General features: G+C 34.7%; 1 protein-coding gene across 3 annotated transcripts in view; it reads right to left on the bottom strand.

Annotated features, from left to right (window-relative positions):
- LOC145277692 (uncharacterized) overlaps positions 1-22362 on the bottom strand; it is a 335325-nt gene that overhangs the window by 9133 nt on the left and 303830 nt on the right. The window lies entirely within an intron of this gene.

Raw genomic sequence — 22362 nt, 5'->3', positions numbered from 1 at the left:
GCCTCCAGCCAACGTTCATTTCTGCAATTCAACTTTTTGATTAACATCACTAAATTTGAACGCTTTTCACTTCGTATGGCCTCGTAGCGTAGCAGTAAGATCTCACGTTTTCGTTCGCTTTCTTTTTCGCCTTCGGTTTTGTCACGGATTCGAGCCTCCCCCTTACTAACACTTTTTTAACACCTCCAAACACCCGAGCAACGCTGGATACGCTCGCTAGTAGTTATTAAGGTACTTAAATTATACAACAATAGAACAAGAAGGAAACAATAAAAAACAATTTATTGAAAAAAAAAATAAAGAAAAGGTAAAAAAAAAAAATAATAGTAGATGTAAAATGTTCACTTGTGTCTGTAACTGCTAACAGTCCTTAAATAACTATTTTTAAAAAAAGGAGAGAGTGCAGGATAGAAGGAGGAAAGAGAGAGGTAGATAAAAGGAAACCACTTACTGAGATACTTTTTTACGATGGTTGACCATTTTTATCTTTTTACTTGTGCACGGAAAATAATTCAACCAAAGTTATTTCCCCTTAATTGTCATATATATATATATATATATATAATGGTAAACATAGACTTTTAAAGTTCGTGTTGATGACGAAAAATAACCACGAATGTTCGTTAAAGTTCTTGGAAGTCCTCGTAGATTTGTCTCTCCAACAGCTGAATCCTCACTTCCCGGTCCAGCGGAGTTTATCTTCCTTTATCGTCCGCACAGCAAGGGATTTTCCATTATAATCAACAATTTTCTTCCGCTATTGGGATATTTCGGATTTTTATGCCTTTACTGACAAATCTTCTTCGACGAGTTTATAGTCAGGTCACGACATCAGGATAAAAACATAACCTTTACTTGGTTAGCTTTTCCAACTTCCTGATTATCAACTGGTTTAAAATCCAGTTAAGACTGTTCTAATTTTTACGTCTTATTGAGGAAGACCAAGATCGCACATCCACACCATCGAACTTCAAATCTCTAATTTCTACTTTTTACATATTTAGAGACAAAGTCGACACGTCTGCACCGATGGACGCCGAATCCTCAACTGACGAAAATATCGCAAACCTTCAAACAAAACAAGCGGGAATCCGCAAGTACTATTTAGTTACGTTTTTTAAAATTCAATTTTTACCTCAAACAAGGCACAGTGCCACTTTGATGTTCTATCAGGAACATAAGTTGCAAGGATATTATGAAGAGAGATTAGCAGAATCTCGGGAGGGAATTCCAAAGTCTAGCAGTACTGGGGTAGAAGGCTTTCTTACACCTAAGGATCTCTACTGTGTAGGGGTTGGACCTAGCCGCTTGTCGGGTGTGTCAGAGGTACAAGTGCTTGTAGTTCGTCAGAACATTCACCATTAAAATACTTGTAGAACAGGCAGAGGGATGCAACGTTTCGTCGATGGGACAGAGGCTGAAGCTTGAATGATAGTTCAGGACCTATCAGGTTGGCGACTCTCGTTTGAACCTTGTCCAGGAGTGAGAGACTAGTGGCAAATTCACCAGCCCAAATGTAACAACATACTCCATACATGGGCGAATGGTGACCTTATAGAGGTACAGGGTACTTTCAGGCGTAAGTAGTTTCGTGATACCACCACCACCATCATCATCATCATCATCATTAAAAATAAAGAAAAAGAGTAAGAAAGAAGAAGAGGAAAAAGAAAGGAAGATAGGAAGAAAGATTAAGCAAGAATAAATTCCAACAATATAAGTGCTATGATTTTACGTACTTAATACTTTTCCGGACTATTCAAACGGTAATGCCATGTTCAAATCTAATTGGACCTATTGTGATTATTTACACATAAATATTATTGAAAAAGGTATGAATTCAATATCCCACCTGCTATTGGTAATATATAGAAATTTGTGTTAAAATAATATAAATATACCTAGGCAAGTTGAACATACTTCCTTCGAAAAAGGAAGTTTCATGGGAATATCAAATACACCAGTGGCTCCCAGTGGCTTTTGTATCCCTGTCAGGCGAGATGATGACGATAGGTTTTTGCAGTTCTAGCAGGGAATTATTAACGTCCTCCCACACACAGCCAAACAGCACCTGGTATTAAAAAATGATCACCATTTGGTATTGACTAGACTCAACGTTGCTTAACTTCGGTGATCTAGCGGGGACCAGCGTGTCAACGCGATTACTATATAGTGTTTTTTGCATTAAATAAGGCAAAGAGGGTTGACATGACGTAAAACAAGCAATACACACACACATACACACACATACACACACACACACACACACAAAATCGAAATATCGGATCGATTGTAATCTCATGCTACACCGTTGCAGACATTAGATATTTAACGTTTTTTTCTGACTCTCTAAGCTGCAAGCTGATATAATAAATGCATTCTGAGGAGAACTTGAATGCCTACTGGGGAGAAATGAAATGCCTACTGGAGGGCACTTTGCCTACTGGTGAGAAGTTGAATGCCTACTAGTAAGAAGTTGAATGCCTACTAGTAAGAAGTTGAATGCCTACTGATGAGAACTTGAACGCCTACTGGTGAGAACTTGCATGCTTACTGGGAAGAAATGAAATGCCTACTGGAGGGAACTTTGCCTACTGGTGAGAAGTTGAATGCCTACTAGTAAGAAGTTGAATGCCTACTAGTAAGAAGTTGAATGCCTACTGATGAGAACTTGAACGCCTACTGGGGAGAAATGAAATGCTTACTGGGGAGAAATGAAATGCCTACTGGAGGGAACTTTGCCTACTGGTGAGAAGTTGAATGCCTACTAGTAAGAAGTTAAATGCCTACTAGTAAGAAGTTGAATGCCTACTGATGAGAACTTGAACGCCTACTGGTGAGAACTTGCATGCTTACTGGGAAGAAATGAAATGCCTACTGGAGGGAACTTTGCCTACTGGTGAGAAGTTGAATGCCTACTAGTAAGAAGTTGAATGCCTACTAGTAAGAAGTTGAATGCCTACTGATGAGAACTTGAACGCCTACTGGTGAGAACTTGCATGCTTACTGGGAAGAAATGAAATGCCTACTGGAGGGAACTTTGCCTACTGGTGAGAAGTTGAATGCCTACTAGTAAGAAGTTGAATGCCTACTAGTAAGAAGTTGAATGCCTACTGATGAGAACTTGAACGCCTACTGGTGAGAACTTGCATGCTTACTGGGAAGAAATGAAATGCCTACTGGAGGGAACTTTGCCTACTGGTGAGAAGTTGAATGCCTACTAGTAAGAAGTTGAATGCCTACTAGTAAGAAGTTGAATGCCTACTGATGAGAACTTGAACGCCTACTGGTGAGAACTTGCATGCTTACTGGGAAGAAACGAAATGCCTACTGGAGGGAACTTTGCCTACTGGTGAGAAGTTGAATGCCTACTAGTAAGAAGTTGAATGCCTACTAGTAAGAAGTTGAATGCCTACTGATGAGAACTTGAACGCCTACTGGGGAGAAATGAAATGCTTACTGGGGAGAAATGAAATGCCTACTGGAGGGAACTTTGCCTACTGGTGATAAGTTGAATGCCTACTAGTAAGAAGTTGAATGCCTACTAGTAAGAAGTTGAATGCCTACTGATGAGAACTTGAACGCCTACTGGTGAGAACTTGCATGCTTACTGGGAAGAAATGAAATGCCTACTGAAGGGAACTTTGCCTACTGGTGATAAGTTGAATGCCTACTAGTAAGAAGTTGAATGCCTACTAGTAAGAAGTTGAATGCCTACTGATGAGAACTTGAACGCCTACTGGTGAGAACTTGCATACTTACTGGGAAGAAATGAAATGCCTACTGGAGAGAACTTTGCCTACTGGTGAGAAGTTGAATGCCTACTAGTAAGAAGTTGAATGCCTACTAGTAAGAAGTTGAATGCCTACTGATGAGAACTTGAACGCCTACTGGTGAGAACTTGCATGCTTACTGGGAAGAAATGAAATGCCTACTGGAGGGAACTTTGCCTACTGGTGAGAAGTTGAATGCCTACTAGTAAGAAGTTGAATGCCTACTAGTAAGAAGTAGAATGCCTACTGATGAGAACTTGAACGCCTACTGGGGAGAAATGAAATGCTTACTGGGGAGAAATGAAATGCCTACTTGAGGGAACTTTGCCTACTGGTGAGAAGTTGAATGCCTACTAGTAAGAAGTTGAATGCCTACTAGTAAGAAGTTGAATGCCTACTGATGAGAACTTGAACGCCTACTGGTGAGAACTTGCATGCTTACTGGGGAGAAATGAAATGCCTACTGGAGGGAACTTTGCCTACTGGTGAGAAGTTGAATGCCTACTAGTAAGAAGTTGAATGCCTACTAGTAAGAAGTTGAATGCCTACTGATGAGAACTTGAACGCCTACTGGGGAGAACTTGAATGCTTACTGAGAAGAACTTGAATGCCTACTGAGAAGAACTTGAATGCCTACTGGGGAGAAGTTGAATGTCTACTGGTGAGGACTTTAATGTCTTCTGTTGAGAAATTGAATGCCTACTAGTGAGAAAAGAAGTTGAATGTATATTGGTGAGAACTTTAATGCCTACTGTTGAGGGCTTGAATGCTTACTGAGGAAAACTTGAATGCTTCGGGCGAGAACTGGAACGCCTACGTTAGAACTTGAATGCCTACTGAGGAAAACTTGAATCCCTGCAAGTAAGAACTTGAATGCCTACTGGTGAGAACTTGAATTCCTACCAGGGATAGCTTGAATGCATACTTAGGAGAACTTGAATGTTTACTAATGAGAATTTGAATGCATACTGGGGAGAACTTGAATGCTTACTAGAAAGAACTTGAATACCTACTGTTGAGAACATGAAATCCTACTATATACTATCCTCGAGCCTCTAAGGTCTCTCTGTTATAGGTTTTGCCAGGACAACCTGACATGAGGATACTTTTCTCTACAAGTAAACCTTGACTATATCATAGTATTCGCAGCCCAAATGAGATCTCCTCGCTATGGCCAACCAACACTAGCTTTTACAAGGAATGATGCATCTTCTCCAATTAATGTAACCTCAAATAACAGCACGAATCTGGATACTCTACCAGACTAGATGGATTCTTGTATTGAAATTCAGTAAGACCAAGCGACTCGAAGAAAGATATACAATTGGGGAGAAGAAAATTATGTTCTCAACCTCTTTACAAACTAAGTACTTGAGAGGTAAATGAGACTAACGGAATATTCGAATGTCTATTTATCTCATATAGAGATCAGGTGTTAGCCCCAAGAAAGGAGCCTCTTGATTTCTGAGAACTTTGGCTGAAATAAAATGAAGTACCTCGTGATGAGAAGAATATTCGTTCAACGACGGGTAAAACTAATTCCACGAATTGAACAGTTTTGCACCACTTTTATGGCTTCTCAGCATGATAAGAATCAATATAATAATGATATCAAACATTATTAAAAACTATCATATGTACTGCTTAAGAAGAATCTTAAATTAAAAGAATCTTAATTTGTGGCCAACAGCTATGGATCAAATATTATGCAAATCTAATTTATATAAACTACTATGTCTGTTTGTCCGTCTCCATTTTTATTCAAAGTGCATCGCCTTCCAAACGCCGTGGCGCGAGGCAAGTCAAATGATTGCATTTTTGTAGACCATTCTTTTATGGGTTTTTAGCAAGTAAAATAGTTGCTATGTTGTCAAAGATAATAAAAAAAAGAACTTGACAGGCGTAAGTCGACTTGAAATGCTCTTGTACGCATGCGCAAATATACATGTATACATTAAAATTAGTTCATTTTTAACTATTTGCTATCTGTCTGACGATAGCTCAAACGGTAACTACTAAAACTGGAGTGATAAATGCTTTGGTTTTGATTTTAGCTGATGGCACCCAAGTCATATAAAAAAAACTTTTGAAATCATTACTATATATATATATATATATATATATATATATATATATATATATATATATATATATATTAAGTACAACAAAATAATCAATACGGAATTAAATCGATAATAATAAATGCAAAATCTGCATGAATTAAAATATCATATTTAAGCGTATTTTACGACTGGGCAACTCGGGGCGATTAGTCGAACATAGTTGAATTTTAAAATGGGTGGCATATGAATATTTATTCATTTATTGTCTAATGTCTATTGTTAAAACTTACCCAAAATCAGAGGTATCTGAATATTCGCGAAAAGCTTCCGTCCTATTTGGACGTCTTTCGCATAGAACTCAATTAAATTAAATATAATCCACATTACGACGACTTATCCGTAGCGCCTGTTCGAAAATCGATAATCATCGCTTAGGGATAACTTCTCAGCATATAAATATATATAGAAAAAGACAGAAAATTGATTCAATCATGTTCTTGATCCATTCACCCAGATTATTTATATCACACATAATAGTCTCGCGTCATCGATTTCTAAATTATCATATAACCTGTACTTTTATTTAATAAATGCGTTGAAGTCCATTCTCCATCCATTGATCATATTATTTGGTTTGTTATTAAACCGATAACAGCGATTATTATTCTACGTAACAGCCGGTGACGAGTCATTAAAAATGAAAATAAACTGAAGATATTAAGTAATAAGACTATTTTTTTTATTTGAGGTGGAGTCCATTTTTTTTAAAAAAGAAAAAAAAAATGGCGGATAAAAAGGAAGAAGAAAAAAAAAATGAACACATTTTTGCTCGAATTCGGCTCGTTATTAATCCAGTTCGGCGGTTTATGTGAAAATAAAATGAGAACGTATATACCATTGAGATGCGTCCATTTAAAAGACCCACTAGTCAAAATACTATGTCACACTTAGATGTGACAGACCTACGTAAATGCAATTGCGAACTTAAGTGTGTAGCCCGGCCAAAATGCTATTTCAAACTAACTTGTGACAGACCAACAAAAATGTAATTTCAAACTTAAGTGTGACATACTGAAGAAGATACTAGTATAATATTAATTGTTCATACAGATGAAAATACTATTTCAAATTTTTATGTGACATACAAAAATGTTATTTAAGATTTTAATGACAATTCTATTTGAAATTTTAATTTGACAAACCAATAAAGATATTATTACAAACGTAAGCGTCAAACACGACGAAAATACTATTTAAAGCATACACATGAAAGATCAATGAACATTTTATTTCAAATTTAAGCGTGACAGATCATGCTAAATATAATTTCAACTTAAACGTGACAGATTAACGAAAACGCCAATGACCGATGCAATGCCATTTTAAATTTAAAAGAGACAGACCAACGGACAGACAGAGTCTCTAATCAAGATGCAATGACGAATCACAGAAATAAAATGATTTTTTTTCTTTTTCTCTCCCTCCCCCACCTTTTTATGAAGGAACAGGAAGTTGAAAATACGATTAAAGTTGAAAGAAATGTTGAAAGCTGATAAAAACACTTAATAAAATCTAAAAATAAAACAACAAAAATAAAAATGCTAGCTACAGGGATTCCTTAAAGAAGTTGGCATTACATATGGTGCATGAAGGCCATGCATCATTTAGAGCCCTTTAAAATATATATAAAAAACGACAATAACAATATGTACATGTGCTTACACACATACATACCATAACTACATACATTATATATATATATATAAATTATATATATATATATATATATATATATATATATATATATATATATATATACATACAATATATATATACATACATACATTATATATATATGCATACATATATATTTAATGTATGTATGTATATATATACATAAATTATATATATATACATATATATAATGTATGTATATATATATGTTTATATATAATGTATGTATGTATGTATATATATATATATATATATATATATATATATATATATATATAAAAGTGAACGTGTCTGTGCCTGTGTCTGTGTCTGTGTACATTTGCCTACGCAATAACTCTGATAATTTTCAGTCTACAGACTCGAAATTTGATATACAGGGTACTGAGATTTGGAAAAATCTTTGTGATCGGTTTTCGGTCAGAAATTTGGCTGTTAAGGGGTCAAAGTTCAACGATTTGACCTTTGAGAACTCTACAAAACTCCTCCGACAATTTTGGGTATAAACACTTGAAATTTTACACATAGGTGCCTTGGACATGGCTCTAATAATTTGACTTGAACCCCAAACAATAAATGTTATGGGGTCATAATAGGGGTCAAAGTTAAAAATTTTTTTTTTTTTTTGCTCAACATACACCTCCAAACACCCGCGCAACGCAGGGCGGATATGCTAGTATATATATATATATATATATATATATATATATATATATATATATATATATATATATATATATATACTAGCTGTACCCTGCCACGCGTTGCTGTGGCTCAAATTGGCGCAATGGAAAAAGTTCCAAAATGAGAAAAAGCATGTTTCTTATAGGTTTAATTTTCCATTTTGCATGGGTACTCAGTTTTTGTTCCATTTTCTTAGCTGATATAGAGATTTTCTGGTTTGGTGACTCTTGAATACGTAACATAAATTGTCCATGTGAAAAAACAGTCAGTGTGTAACTGTAAGACCCACAATTGTAAAGATTGTTCCCTGTGCGTTGTTGATGGTTATTGCAAATGATAATAAAATTCGAAAGTGCAATTTCCTAAAGTGTAATGATGTATCTGGTAGAATCATAGGAATGCATGGAATGAAGATATATTCGTCTGTGAAAGATCCTGTTAATACTGTTGTTTCTATGATATTGTTTGTTATTTTTTTTTACTGCAAGCTATGTGCCATTGCAAAGCTAGAATTGGTTTATATTTCACAACATGATAATTAGTACGCCAAATTTCAGTTGCAATACATGCAGTGGCATCCCTGGCTAATATAGTTGGATAATTAACCACTTTATCTGCTTTCGCAACAGTGTCGATGGATTTGTATTTGACTACATCAATTGGAATTTTACATTGAATAATAGTGTTAAGTTCATGGGCGTCTTTGTATTGACCTGCAAGAGTAGCTCATTCACTCAGTCAAGTGGAATTCTTATAATTTGAATATCTGCAAAAACCTTTTAAACTAACTCTTCTTTTGATGAAATAAAATTACAGAAATTACAGAAGTTAAAAGTCAAAGAATTTTGCCTTTAACTCTGATCAGCGGCACTTTTTTTGTACCCAATTTCTCACAAGTGATGCAAAAGAAAGATGATGGGATCTTTCTACCGCTCCAGAAGATATCTCACTACTGATGCAATTCTCTATCTGTATAAAAGCCAAGTACGTCAAAGGATGGAATACTGTTGCCATATCTGGGCAGGAGCTGCTAAAAACAGCCTATCCTGCCTTGACAGAGTACAAAATAGACTTCGTGGCTTAGTGGGGAATGCCCTTTTCTCTACCCTGCAACCTCTCTCTCACAGAAGAGACATTGCGAGCCTATCCTTGTTTTATCGTTATTTCCGTGGCAGGTGCTCGTCTGAACTCCAATCTCTGGTCCCCCCTCGCCAATCTTTCACGAAAAACACCCATCTAGCTGAATCCACTGTGAAAAATTTCCCCCACTCTTTATCTGTGCCTAATTCAAAACGTAGATTCCATGAACAAAGCTTCTTTCTTAGAACTGCACGCATGTGGAACTCTGTTCCGTCTGCCTGCTTCCCACCGGATTACAACTTGGATGTGTTCAAGTCCAACGTTAACAAATTCCTAACGAACCGCCCCTTAAGTAAACACTTCACTAAATCTCCGTAATGTACTTGCAATAACCCTTATCCCTGTGTGGCTTCCGAGCCTTGATAAGTGGTGATCACTGTGTAAAAAAAAAAAAAAAAAAAATTTGTGTGGATCGAACAGTCTGCAACTGGACATGCATATTTTGAGTTAAGTTTAATGTCTTCACATGGAACAAAAAAGTAGAGTATTTGAGGCAAGCATTTATTTCATCTGCAGGTAACATTTGTCTGAAATCTCCTGCAAGCAATATTACTGCATTCCCAAATGGTCTGACATTGCCATGCAAATCTTGCAAGGATCGACCAAGAGCCTCAAGTGATTTTTTTGTGTACCATTCTGCATTCATCCTAAACAATACGTTTACATTTCTGCAATATTTTCCCCCATATTGGATGTTTTGGAGATGTCGAACATGAGATTTTTGAAAAATTGAATGTTTTAAAGTAGAATAAATAATTCGTCTACTTGGCAGCAAGGTCGCAGATATTCCTCATGCAGCAAGGGCTAAGGCTATGTCATTTTGTTACCAAATGGCTGCCAAAATCAATTTAATTAGAAAGGTTTTATCAGTTACTTCTGGTGCTGTTCAAGCTAGCAGTAATTTCCAAATAACTTCTATTCTCACAGTCAGTAAATTAGGTGACTAAAATAGGATTTATCCATGTTTTGACAATGCTTTATTCACTGTAATTAATTTAGGAGGCTAAATTAGGATGATGGATTAGAGATGGACGGATAGAGAGGAAGATATATAGATAGAAAAGAGAAAGTGAGAGGAAAATAGAAAAAGAGAAGGAGATAGAGAGATAAAGGGATTGATAGAAAAACAGAGAGAGGGGGAGAGTTAGAAACAGAGAGGGATGAGACAGAGGAAAGGAGAGAGATAGAGGGAGTTAGAGAGAGAAAGGGGTTCAAAGAGAGATGGAGCGGTGATATAGAGAAAAAGATAGATTGAGAGAGGGAAAGGGAGAGATGGATAGAGAGAGATATTAAGAGAGGAAAAGAAAGGGGGAGAGAAACAAGTTTTTTTTCCTCGTCCAGTAGAGAAGAAATCTTTCGAGACTGAGGCAATTTTAATTTTTTGTTACTATCCAGAGTACCACTTTTTTTGGAGGGGGGCTAGATTTTCCACACATTAGAAACAGACCGGGTTATCTGTACTTTCACCTAACAAATTAATAAAAGAAAAAGATATTGTAAAATTTGAATTTAACATGAAAATACTATTTTTAAAAATAGCACGATAACATAAGTGCATAAGTGCCACTTAATGTACTCCTTGGGCGTTGAGTTCCATGGCGATCAGCATAATTATTTAATGGTCGCTCCCTTAGCCCCCCCCCCTAGTCAAGGCTAATACATGTGCACGTAACATTTTTTATTTACTGGCGTTGGCTTAGTAACTAAACGATTTATTGATAATTTTGTAACCCTTAAACGCATGCCGGAAGATTTAAATTGGTTCATTATTGTTGTAATGAAAAAAAAAGTTTTATTCAACACAAAACCAAAAACACATTAATATTAATGATAAAAGATTTATTATTCTATTCATTGAAATTTACTAATTTTTAAATAAAAAAAGTAAAAAAAAATAATAAAAAAATAGTTGCTTATGTGCGCATGTAAAAATGTTTGTAAAAGTGAGAAATTATTTTAATCATTTAAAAAACTTGTTTTTTTTTGTTTTATTTTTAGATTAGGTCCACCTCATAATCACCCCAACCTCCTCATCTTAAGAACAGCTTCCGGAATAAACACCACTTTTGGAGGGGGGCGTACTATTTGCAAAATTTAACTGATATTTGTTGTCAGCATACCCACCCGAAAATACTATTAAAAAAGGAGGGGTTCAGTGCCCGTTGCAGAGAAGTAAACTTATTTATCAATAAAAGTCGTCATTTAAAAAAGAAAATTGTGAAGGTGGACCTAAATGTAAATATTTACCCAAAAAATTATCCCGAAGTTTATTACAAAAACGTTTTGTTTTCGCACTATTCAACAATTTGTTCATCAGCGCCTATAAATTAAAAAATATTTGTAAAAGTGAGAAGTTATCAGTAAATGATTTAGTTTTTTTTAAATTTATTTATTTATTTACTTTTACATTAGGTCCACCTCCACAAACGGCTTTCAGAATAAACACCCTCAACCTCTCCATGTTAACAACGGATTTCGGAATAAACACCATTTGGGGGGATATTTACAAAATTTAACTGATATTTGTTGTCAACAGACCCATCTGCAAATACTATTAAAAAAAGGTCGATAAAAGTCGTCATTTAAAAAGAAATTTAAAATCAAATGTTTGTAAAAGTGAGAAATTATTAATAAATGTTTAGTAACAGTTTTCGGTGCTAATGCAGAGAGTGATCCGCGCTATTTTTTAAATCGTATTTCCACGTTTAATTAAAGTTTTATGATATGTATTTTTTATTTAACTGCAAGGTTAAAATACAGAATAGGTACAAAACACCCTCCCTTCCCCATGTTAAGAATGGCTTTTTAAATAATAACGTTATTATTTCAGCACGGATCATTCTCTGCATGAGTACCCATTTTTCTTTTAATATTCATAAAAGTAATACTTTTTTTCAAAAAAAAAAAAAAAAATAAATAAATGTTTGTAAATGTGACAAATAATCGTTTAGTTACGGGAACGCCAGTAGATAAAAGATGTTATGTGCGGGGTGGGGTGGGGACTAAGGAGCGATTTTTTTTCTGTTGGTCGCCATGGAACTCAACGCCCAAGGAGTACCAAAATGTAATTTTTTTTGTCAAATAAATAAAATTACAAGCAATTTTTGCAATAAATAATAGATAGCAACTTCGTTAATTTTACGACTCGCCCCAGCATATTATAAACACCCTAACTTCCCCATGTTAAAACGGCTTTCGGAATGAACACCCCCAACCTCCCCATATTAAGAACGGCTTTCGAGGTTTATGGAAGGGCGTGTTTTTTTTAACATGGGGAGGTTAGGGTGTTTATAATACGTTGAGACATGTCATAAAAATGAAACAGTTTAGAAAAAGTTAAAACAAACGTTTTTATGTAAACAATGCCGTGAAAGAAACTAAACAATTAAAACGTAATGTTTCATGAGTGAAAAGCCTTAACATAAATAAAGGAATTTAAAATTAAAAAATTGGTAAGTACATAAATGAATTTGAATTTTTAAAATATGGTATTTTTTTTTGCTAATGCAGAGAGTGATCCGCGCTATTTTTTAAATCGTATTTCCACGTTTAATTAAAGTTTTGTGATGTGTTTTTATTCAATTGTAAGGCTGAAGTACAGAATAGGTACAAAACACCCTCCCTTCCCCATGTTAAGAATGGCTTTTTAAATAATAACGTTATTATTTCAGCACGGATCACTTTATGCATGAGTAAGTTTTTTTGTTTTTTTTACTTATCTTGTAATTCGAGAGTAGTTGAAACGGAAATTACCAGAAATAAAACCGGGCAGTCTCGCAGAAACGACTTCGAAAAATATTTATATTTTAATTTATATTTTTATAATTCGCAATGTAAAATTATTTTAATAGCATGCAAACATTCATTGACTTTACAGATATATTTTCTGAAAATTTTAATTAAATTGGTAATGTAGAAATATGGTTGTATAAACTTTGAACGAACTAAGAATTACATTTATATATATATATATATATATAAAATAATGTTAAAAAATACACATTGTTGGTGACTACTCCCTTATTTAAATATATATATATTTAATAAGTTCCCCATTAGAACTCTTTATTTTTGACACACTATTATTTAGGTTGCTATCGATTTTCTCCTGACGAGATGATAGCCGAAAGAGCTCTCGAGAAACTTCCGCCTATTACTTTTTTAAAACTACATATATATATATATATATATATATATATATATATATATATATATATATATATATATATATATATTTAAAAAAAAAACAGGCTCCTTCAGTCTTTGACAGACTATGGATACCCACGAAGGGGTGTCTGCGCGTAAAATTTTTGTGGCGCAATCTCTAACTATGCCTCTCCTGAGTTGACATTGTTATATACCAGTGGCAAGTTAAATGTATGTACAGGATAACTGGAAACAAATGCCGAGATAAGCGAAGAGCACATACAGCACCTAGAATTCCCAAATGGTCACCCATCTTGTACTAACCAGGCTCAACATTGCTTAACTTCGGTGATCTGACGAGAACCGGTGTGTCAACACGATTATGCGATTATGATTATAAGAGGCCAAAAAGTTTTTTCAGCGTTGTCAGGGAACAAATATTCACTCCTCTTTCCAGACTCGAACTCCAGCTTATTATTTTTTGCATCTTTATAATTTTCATGTTATATATAGCGTCGTTTGTGTAACTTACTGAAGTCCAGAGCAAACATGTATCACACGACAGCGGTATATAAGTTACTAGCGGGGAGACCTGGCGTTGTCTGGGATTGAATAAAATCAGCAAATTTTCCCCCTCCCATACTTTTATTGTAATCGAAATCGATGAAATCGCTATTTTTTCAATCAGATAGATTGATTTCCTGCTCTAGTTAGGGATTCACCTCGCAGTGTACCGGGTGGAAGCTTCACAAGTCACCCCACATACAATACGTTGTAGTTTTCATTGCACTATAGAGACTCTAGGGAACGAAGCCCTCTTTCTCTCTCTCCCTCCCTCTCTCTCTCTCTCTCTCACACACACACACACACACACACACACATACACACACACAAACACACACACACACCAGCACACAACGAATTTATTTTTATATAATAATACTAGCAGGGGGACCAGACGTTGTCCGGGAATGATTGATGATCAGCGAATGTTTTCCCCTTCTATATTTGATCGTCGTCGAAATCGGTGAAATCATAATTTTTTTTTCAATCAAATCGATTAATTGCATGCTCTAGTTGGGGATCCACCGTTGTGCACTGGGGCGAAGCTTCACATGCCTCCCTGCAGTGATTTAGTCCATTATACATTGTATTCTACATTGCACTGTACAGAACTTACTGTTGATTTTATAAAATTATTTTTATATATAACTAGCCTGAATGCTCGGCGTTTTCCGGATGTTTGGAGGTGTGTTAAGTAAAAAAACAAAAAGTGATAGTAGGCAGGCAGGCAGGCAGGCAGGCAGGCAGGCTCGAACCCGTATCGCGAAGGAGGAAAAGAATGTGCAAAATAAATAAATAAATAAAATAAAAATAAATAAAAAACGTGGCGTCTATGCTGCTGCACCCATCCCCAAACCGGATGTGACGTAACATAAATTAAGGCTAGTCAATCGAAAAGAAAACGATGACGTTCCAAACAAATCGGCGAAAAAAAGCGACCCCTCCCTGTAGAAAAGTGCCCAGTTGATGGTGAAGAAATGAATGTTTTTGGCCAATTTTTCGATATTTGTCGTCTAGAGGGTCGAGCTGAAAAATGCTACCGATCTCGTGAAAATCCGTCCCCTCTATAGAAAGTTTTAGGCATACATACATACATACATACATACATACATACATTTAAATAGACAGGTGAGATTTATATTATAGACTAGCAGGGCTACCCGGCGTTGCTCGGGACCGTATAAACAATGAAAAAACAAAAGCAGATATTGAACATATGTTTTATTCTTAGGGGAGAGGAATCTTTCATCTCTATGTATTATTTGTTTTATTTACCTTAGGACTGGTATTGTTCATGTTTTATCCCTAGCATAGGTAATTTACAGCATGTATATGAAATTGTTTTACCTTAGGGAGAAGAAAACAGGTAATATACAACATAATGTGTCTATATTACATCCCTGGCAACGCCTAGAAACCAGCTAGAACATGTATTTCAGTCAATCTTTATTACATCCTGGGCTATGCCGGGAAACCAGCTAATCTCTATTTAGTGACTTGACCACCAAAATATCTCCCTAAGTGTGTCCTTTCTTTTGAACTTATTAGATATAGGTATCTAGAAATGTGTGTGAAATTTTGTTGAATGCATTGTTCACTATGATTTTCTTATTGTTCTACACAATATCAACTGTAGCGAAATAACACAGTAAACTTAGTGTAGTGTTAGAATAAAGAGCAAAGGAAAAAATTAGAATCATATTCTGTAATTGCAAATCTAAATTTGCTAGCGTGTACCAGTATTTGCCAGGTTGTGGAAATTTGGAATTTATAACATATGTAGTGGCCTTTTCCTAGATACCTATTTTTATAATTGTTTCAGTACATTGCTACAAAATGTGACATTTGTTGGCGTTTGTAAAAAAAATCATGAATGTGCTTATATTCCAAAAAAGAAAATATCAGTGCACAGTATTGAAAGTGTTTGAGATTCAAAAGTCTGTAACATTTCTACTAACTTCATAAGATGTCATGTGAGAAACTGAATTGAATATCAAGACATTATCTGAAGCGTTTTTATTTTGGTGTAACGTATGTGTTTACAGTGAACCTTAACTTTTAATAAACAGCTTGGTATGCAATGACATAGGCTAAGAATCTTAGACAAAATATATATAAATTGGAAAAATGTGTGAACAAATGAAAAAAAAAATGATCCGCTCCACTTGATGACATCAAGCACAGTAATATTTTAGTGAAGAAAATATAAAATTGATGTTCAGTGATTAGTTTGGATGAATGAGAAAATGTAATTGTTTGATGCATAAAAAATAACTCATTTGCTGTATTTGATATTAAGCAGCAAAATATAGTGATTTGAATATTAAGGAAAACATCAAATCAGATTATGTAAAAAAAAAAGATGAAATTAGAAAATATATATTTTCTGTTTATGAGTTTTGCCAATCAAAATTTTGTGGCAGAAATTGGGTGATTACCATGCAATTTTATTTTGGTAAAATTCTTAAATTATTTCAATGTTTATTATAATTTCTTATTAGTGACTTGTTATCATCAAAATCCGCCCCAAAGAGCGTCCTTTCTTTTATTAGGTATCAAAATAGGTATCCAGATTTCTACTTCTATACAAATGTGATATTTCAGATCTGTAGATAAAAAATTTGTTGCATATATAGGTTGAGAATTGTTCTCTCTCATTCTCTCTCTCACACACACACACACATTCTCACTTTTATAGATATAATAGATAAATTATGCTAGATATATTTCCATATGTCTGAATAATCTATATACAAATTTTCAAATCTGTAGATAAAAAATTTGTTGAGTATATAGGTTGAGAATTGTTCTCTCTCTCTCTCTCACACACACACACACATTTTAACTTTTATAGATATAATAGATAGATTATGCTAGATATATGTCTATATGTCTGAATACGCTACATACAAATTTTCAAATCTGTAGATATAAAATTTGTTGAGTATATAGGTTGAGAATTATTCTCTCTCTCTCTCTCTCTCTCTCTCTCTCTCCTCTCACACATTCTCACTTTTATAGATATAATAGATAGATTATGCTAGATATATTTCCATATGTCTGAATACACTATATAAAAATTTTCTAATCTGTAGATCAAAAATTTGTTGAATATAAAGGTTGAGAATTGTTCTTACTCTCTCTCTCTCTCTCTCATACACACAGACACATTCTCACTTTTATAGACATAATAGATAGATTATGCTAGATATATTTCCATATGTCTAAATACCCTATATACAAATTTTAAAATCTGTAGATGAAAAATTTGTTGAATATATAGGTTGAGAATTGTTCTCTCGCTCTGTCTTTCTCTCTCTCTCTTGCTACCTCACACACACACACACGCAAACATTGTCACTTTTATAGATATAAGAGATAGATTATGCTAAATATATTTCCATATGTCTGAATACCCTATATACAAATTTTCTAATCTGTAGATAAAAAATTTGTTGAGTATATAGGTTGAGAATTGTTCTCTCTCTCTCACACACACACATTTTCACTTTTATAGATATAATAGTAATAGATAGATTATGCTAAATATATTTCCATAAGTCTGAATTCCCCTATATACAAATTTGCAAATCTGTAGATAAAAAATTTGTTGAGTACATAGGTTGAGAATTGTTCTCTCTCTCTCTCTCTCTCACAGACACACACATTTTCACTTTTGGAGATATAATAGATAGATTATGCTAGATATATTTCCATATGTCTGAATACCCTTTATAACAAATTTAAAATCTGTAGATAAAAAATTTGTTGAATATATAGGTTAAGAATTGTTCTCTCTCTTTCTCTCGTTACCTCACACACACACACACACACACACACACACAAACATTCTGACTTTTATAGATATAATAGATAGATTATGCTAGATATATTCCATATGTCTTAATACACTATATACAAATTTTCTAATCGGTAGATAAAAATTTTTTGAATATTTTCAATCCTTATCCTCGAGTGGCGTCTGGGCCTTGATAAGTGGCAATGCGTATTTAGCAAAATATAAATATATATATAACAAATTTACTGAATTTCCATTACTAACGATTACTGTATTGCCCAATTGACTACTGCACTTTTGAACCCTTATCCTCGAGTGGCCTCTGGGCCTTGAGAAGTAGTAATTACTAACGATTACTATATTGTCCAATTGAGTACTTCACTTTTTAACCCTTATCCTCGGGTGGCCTCTGGGCCTTATTGTCCAATTGACTACTTTGGACTCTTTAACTCTTATCCTCGAGTGGCCTCTGGGCCTTGATAAGTGGAAATGACTAAGTAACAAAAAATTAGGTAGATAACAAATTTCCCGAATTTCCATAACTAACGATTACTATATTGTCCAATTGACTAATGTGCACTGTTCAATCCTTATCCTCGAATGGCCTCTGGGCCTTGATAAGTGGTAATGCAGATGTAACAAAATATACATATATATATAACAAATTTACTGAATTTCCATTACTAACGATTACTATATTGTCCAATTGACTACTGCACTTTTAAACGCTTATCCTCGAGTGGCCTCTGGGCCTTGATAAGTGGTAATACCATCGAGTGGCCTTTGGGCTTTGATAAGTGGTAATGCCTAAGTAATAAAAAATAGGTATATTACAAATATCCCGCATTTCCATTACAACCGATTACTACTGTGCACTTTTCAATCCTTATCCTCGAGTGGCCTGTGGACTATGATAAGTGGTAATGCGTATTTAACAAAATATTAATATATATAACAAATTTACTGAATTTCCATTACTAACGATTACTATATTTTGTCCAATTGACTACTGCACTTTTCAACCCTTATCCTCTAGTAGCCTCTGGGCCTTGATAAGTGGTAATGCCTAAATAACAAAATATAAATATATATATATAACAAATTTCCCGACTTTCCATTACTAACGATTACTATGTTGTCCAATTGACTACTGCAATTTTCAACCCTTATCCTGGGGTGGCCTCTGGGCCTTATTGTCCAATTGACTGCTGTGCACATTTTAACTCTTATCCTCGAGTTGTATCTCGGCCTTGATAAGTGGAAATGCCTAAGTAACAAAAAAAAAGTATATAACAAATTTCCCGAATTTGACTACTGTGCACTTTTGAACTCTTATCCTCGAGTGGCCTCTGGGCCTTGATAAGTGGTCATATATATTTTTTACAAAATATATATATATATATATATATAACAAAATAGGTTGGAGTTGCTGAATACCTCATGCTCCCGTTAAAGCGGTTCCAACCTCTTTCCCGAATTTGACTACTGTGCACTTTTCAACTCTCATCCTCGAGTGGACTATGGGCCTTGATAAGTGGTAATATATATTTTATGCAACATATATATATATATATATATATATATAACAAAAAAGGTTGGAGTTGCTGAATAACTCATCCTCCCGTTAAAGCGGTTCCATCCTCTTTCCCGAATTTGACTACTGTCCACTTTTCAACTCTCATCCTCGAGTATCCTATGGGCCTTGATAAGTGGTAATGTATATTTTTTAATAAATATAGATATAAATATATATATAACAAAATAGGTTGGAGTCGCTGAAGAAGTCATCCTCCTGTTAAAGCGGTTCCATCCTCTTTCCCGAATTTGACTACTGTGCACTTTTACACTCATATCCTCGAGTGGCCTTGATAAATAGTCATATATAGTTTGTACAAAAATATATATATATATATAACAAAATAGGTCGGAGTCACTGAATAACTCATCCTCCCATTAAAGCGGTTCCATCCTCTTTCCAGAATTTGACTACAGTGCACTTTTCAACTCTCATCCTCGAGTGGACTATGGGCCTTGATAAGTGGTAATACATATTTTATACAATATATATATATATATATATATATATATAACAAAATAGGTTGGAGTCGCTGAATAACTCATTCTCCCGTTAAAGCGGTTCCATCCTATTTCCCAAATTTGACTACTGTGCACTTTTCAACTCTCATCCTAAAGTGGACTATGGGCCTTGATCAGTGGTAATTCATATTTTATACAAAAAATATATATAAATATATATATAACAAAATAGGTTGGAGTGGCTGAATAACTCATCCTCCTGTTAAAGCGGTTCCATCCTCTTCCCCGAATTTGACTAATGTGCACTTTTAAACTCTCATCCTCGAGTGGCCTATGGGCCTTGGTAAGTGGTAATATATATTTTTTTAATAAATATAGATATATATATATATATAACAAAATAGGTTGGAGTGGCTGAATAACTCATCCTCCCATTAAAGCGGTTCCATCCTCTTTCCCGAATTTGACTACTGTGCACTTTTCAACTCTAATCCTCGAGTGTCCTATGGGCTTTGATAAGTAGTAATATGTATTTTTTACAAAATATATACATACATATATATAACAAAATAGGTTGGAGTCGCTGAATAACTCATCTTCCCGTTGAAGCGGTTCCATACTCTTTCCCGAATTTGACTACTGTGCACTTTTGAACTCTCTCATGGAGTGGCCTATGGGCCTTGATAAGTAGTAATATATATTTTTTAATAAATATATATATATATATATGTATATATATATATATATATATATAACAAAATAGATTGGAGTCACTAAATAATTCATCTTCCTCTTAAAGCGGTTCCATCCTCTTTCCCGAATTTGACTACTGTGCACTTTAAAACTCTCATCCTCGAGTGGCCTATAGGCTTTGATAAGTGGTAATATATAGTTTGTACAATATATATATATATATATATATATATATATATATATATATATATATATATACCAAAATAGGTTGGAGTGGCTGAATAACTCATCCTCTTGTTAAAGCGGTTCCATCCTCTTTCCCGAATTTGACTACTGTGGACTTTTAAACTCTCATCCTCGAGTGGCCTATGGGCCTGTATAAGTGGTAATATATATTTTATACCAAATATATATATATAAATATATATATATATATATATATATATATATATATATATATATATATATAACAAAATAGGTCGGAGTCGCTGAATAACTCATCCTCCCGTTAAAGTGGTTCCATCGTCTTTCCCGAATTTGACTACCGTGCAAATTTCATCCTCGAATGGCCTATGGGCCTTGATAAGTGGTAATATATATTTTTTAATATATATATATATATATATATATATATATATATATATAACAAAATAGGTTGGAGTCGCTGAATAACTCATTCTCCCGTTAAAGCGGTTCCATCCTCTTTCCCGAATTTGACTACTGTGCACTTTTCAACTCTTATCCTCGAGTAGCCAATGGGCCTTGATAAGTAGTAATATATAGTTTGTACAAAGTATATGTATATATATATATATATATATATATATATATAACAAAATAGGTTGGAGTCGCTGAATAACTCAATCTCCTGTTATAGCGGTTCCATCCTCCTTCCCGAATTTGACTACTGTGCACTTTTAAACTCTAATCCTCGAGTGGCCGATGGGCCTTGATAAGTGGTAATATATATAGTTTCTATAAAATGTATATATATATATATATATAACAAAATAGGTTGGTGTCGTTGAATAACTCATCCTCCCGTTAAAGTTGTTCCATCCTCTTTCCCAAATTTGACTACTGTGCACTTTTGAACTCTCATCCTCGAGTTGCCTATTGGCCTTGATAAGTGCTAATATAGAGAGAAGAGAAACAGGGTGAGAGAGAGAGAGAAGATAAAGAGGGTGAGAGAGAGGCAGAAGAGAAAGTTGTTCCATCCTCTTTCCCAAATTTGAGTACTGTGCACTTTTGAACTCTCATCCTCGAGTTGCCTATTGGCCTTGATAAGTGCTAATATAGAGAGAAGGGAAAGAGGGTGAGAGAGAGAGAAGATAAAGAGGGTGAGAGAGAGAAAGAAGAGAATGAGGGTGAGAGAGAGAGAGAAGAGAAAGAGGTGTAGAGAGAGAGAGAGAGAAGAGAGTGTGTGAGAGAGAGAGAGAGAAAGAGGTAGAGAGAGAGAGAGAAGAGGGTGAGAGAGAGAAGAGAAAGGGAGTGAGAGAGAGAGAAGAGAAGACGGCGAGAGAGAGAGAGAGAGAGAGAAAGAGGGTGAGAGAGAGAGAGAGTGAGAGAAGAGGGTAAATGTGCATCTTTTTTTATAGTAGGTAATGCTTGGGAAAACTGTGCACGCGACCTCCTCCCCCCTCCCCCTACAAAAGCGGTTCCATTCATAAGAAAACAAACTCGTATAAAAGTAATTTTCGTGTATTTAAGCGGCCTCATACTGATACCCCCC

Source organism: Euprymna scolopes, chromosome 6 (assembly GCF_053919585.1).
Source record: "Euprymna scolopes isolate OS-2025 chromosome 6, ASM5391958v1, whole genome shotgun sequence".
NCBI lineage: Eukaryota > Metazoa > Mollusca > Cephalopoda > Sepiida > Sepiolidae > Euprymna > Euprymna scolopes.
This window is presented reverse-complemented; position numbering and strand designations above follow the sequence as displayed.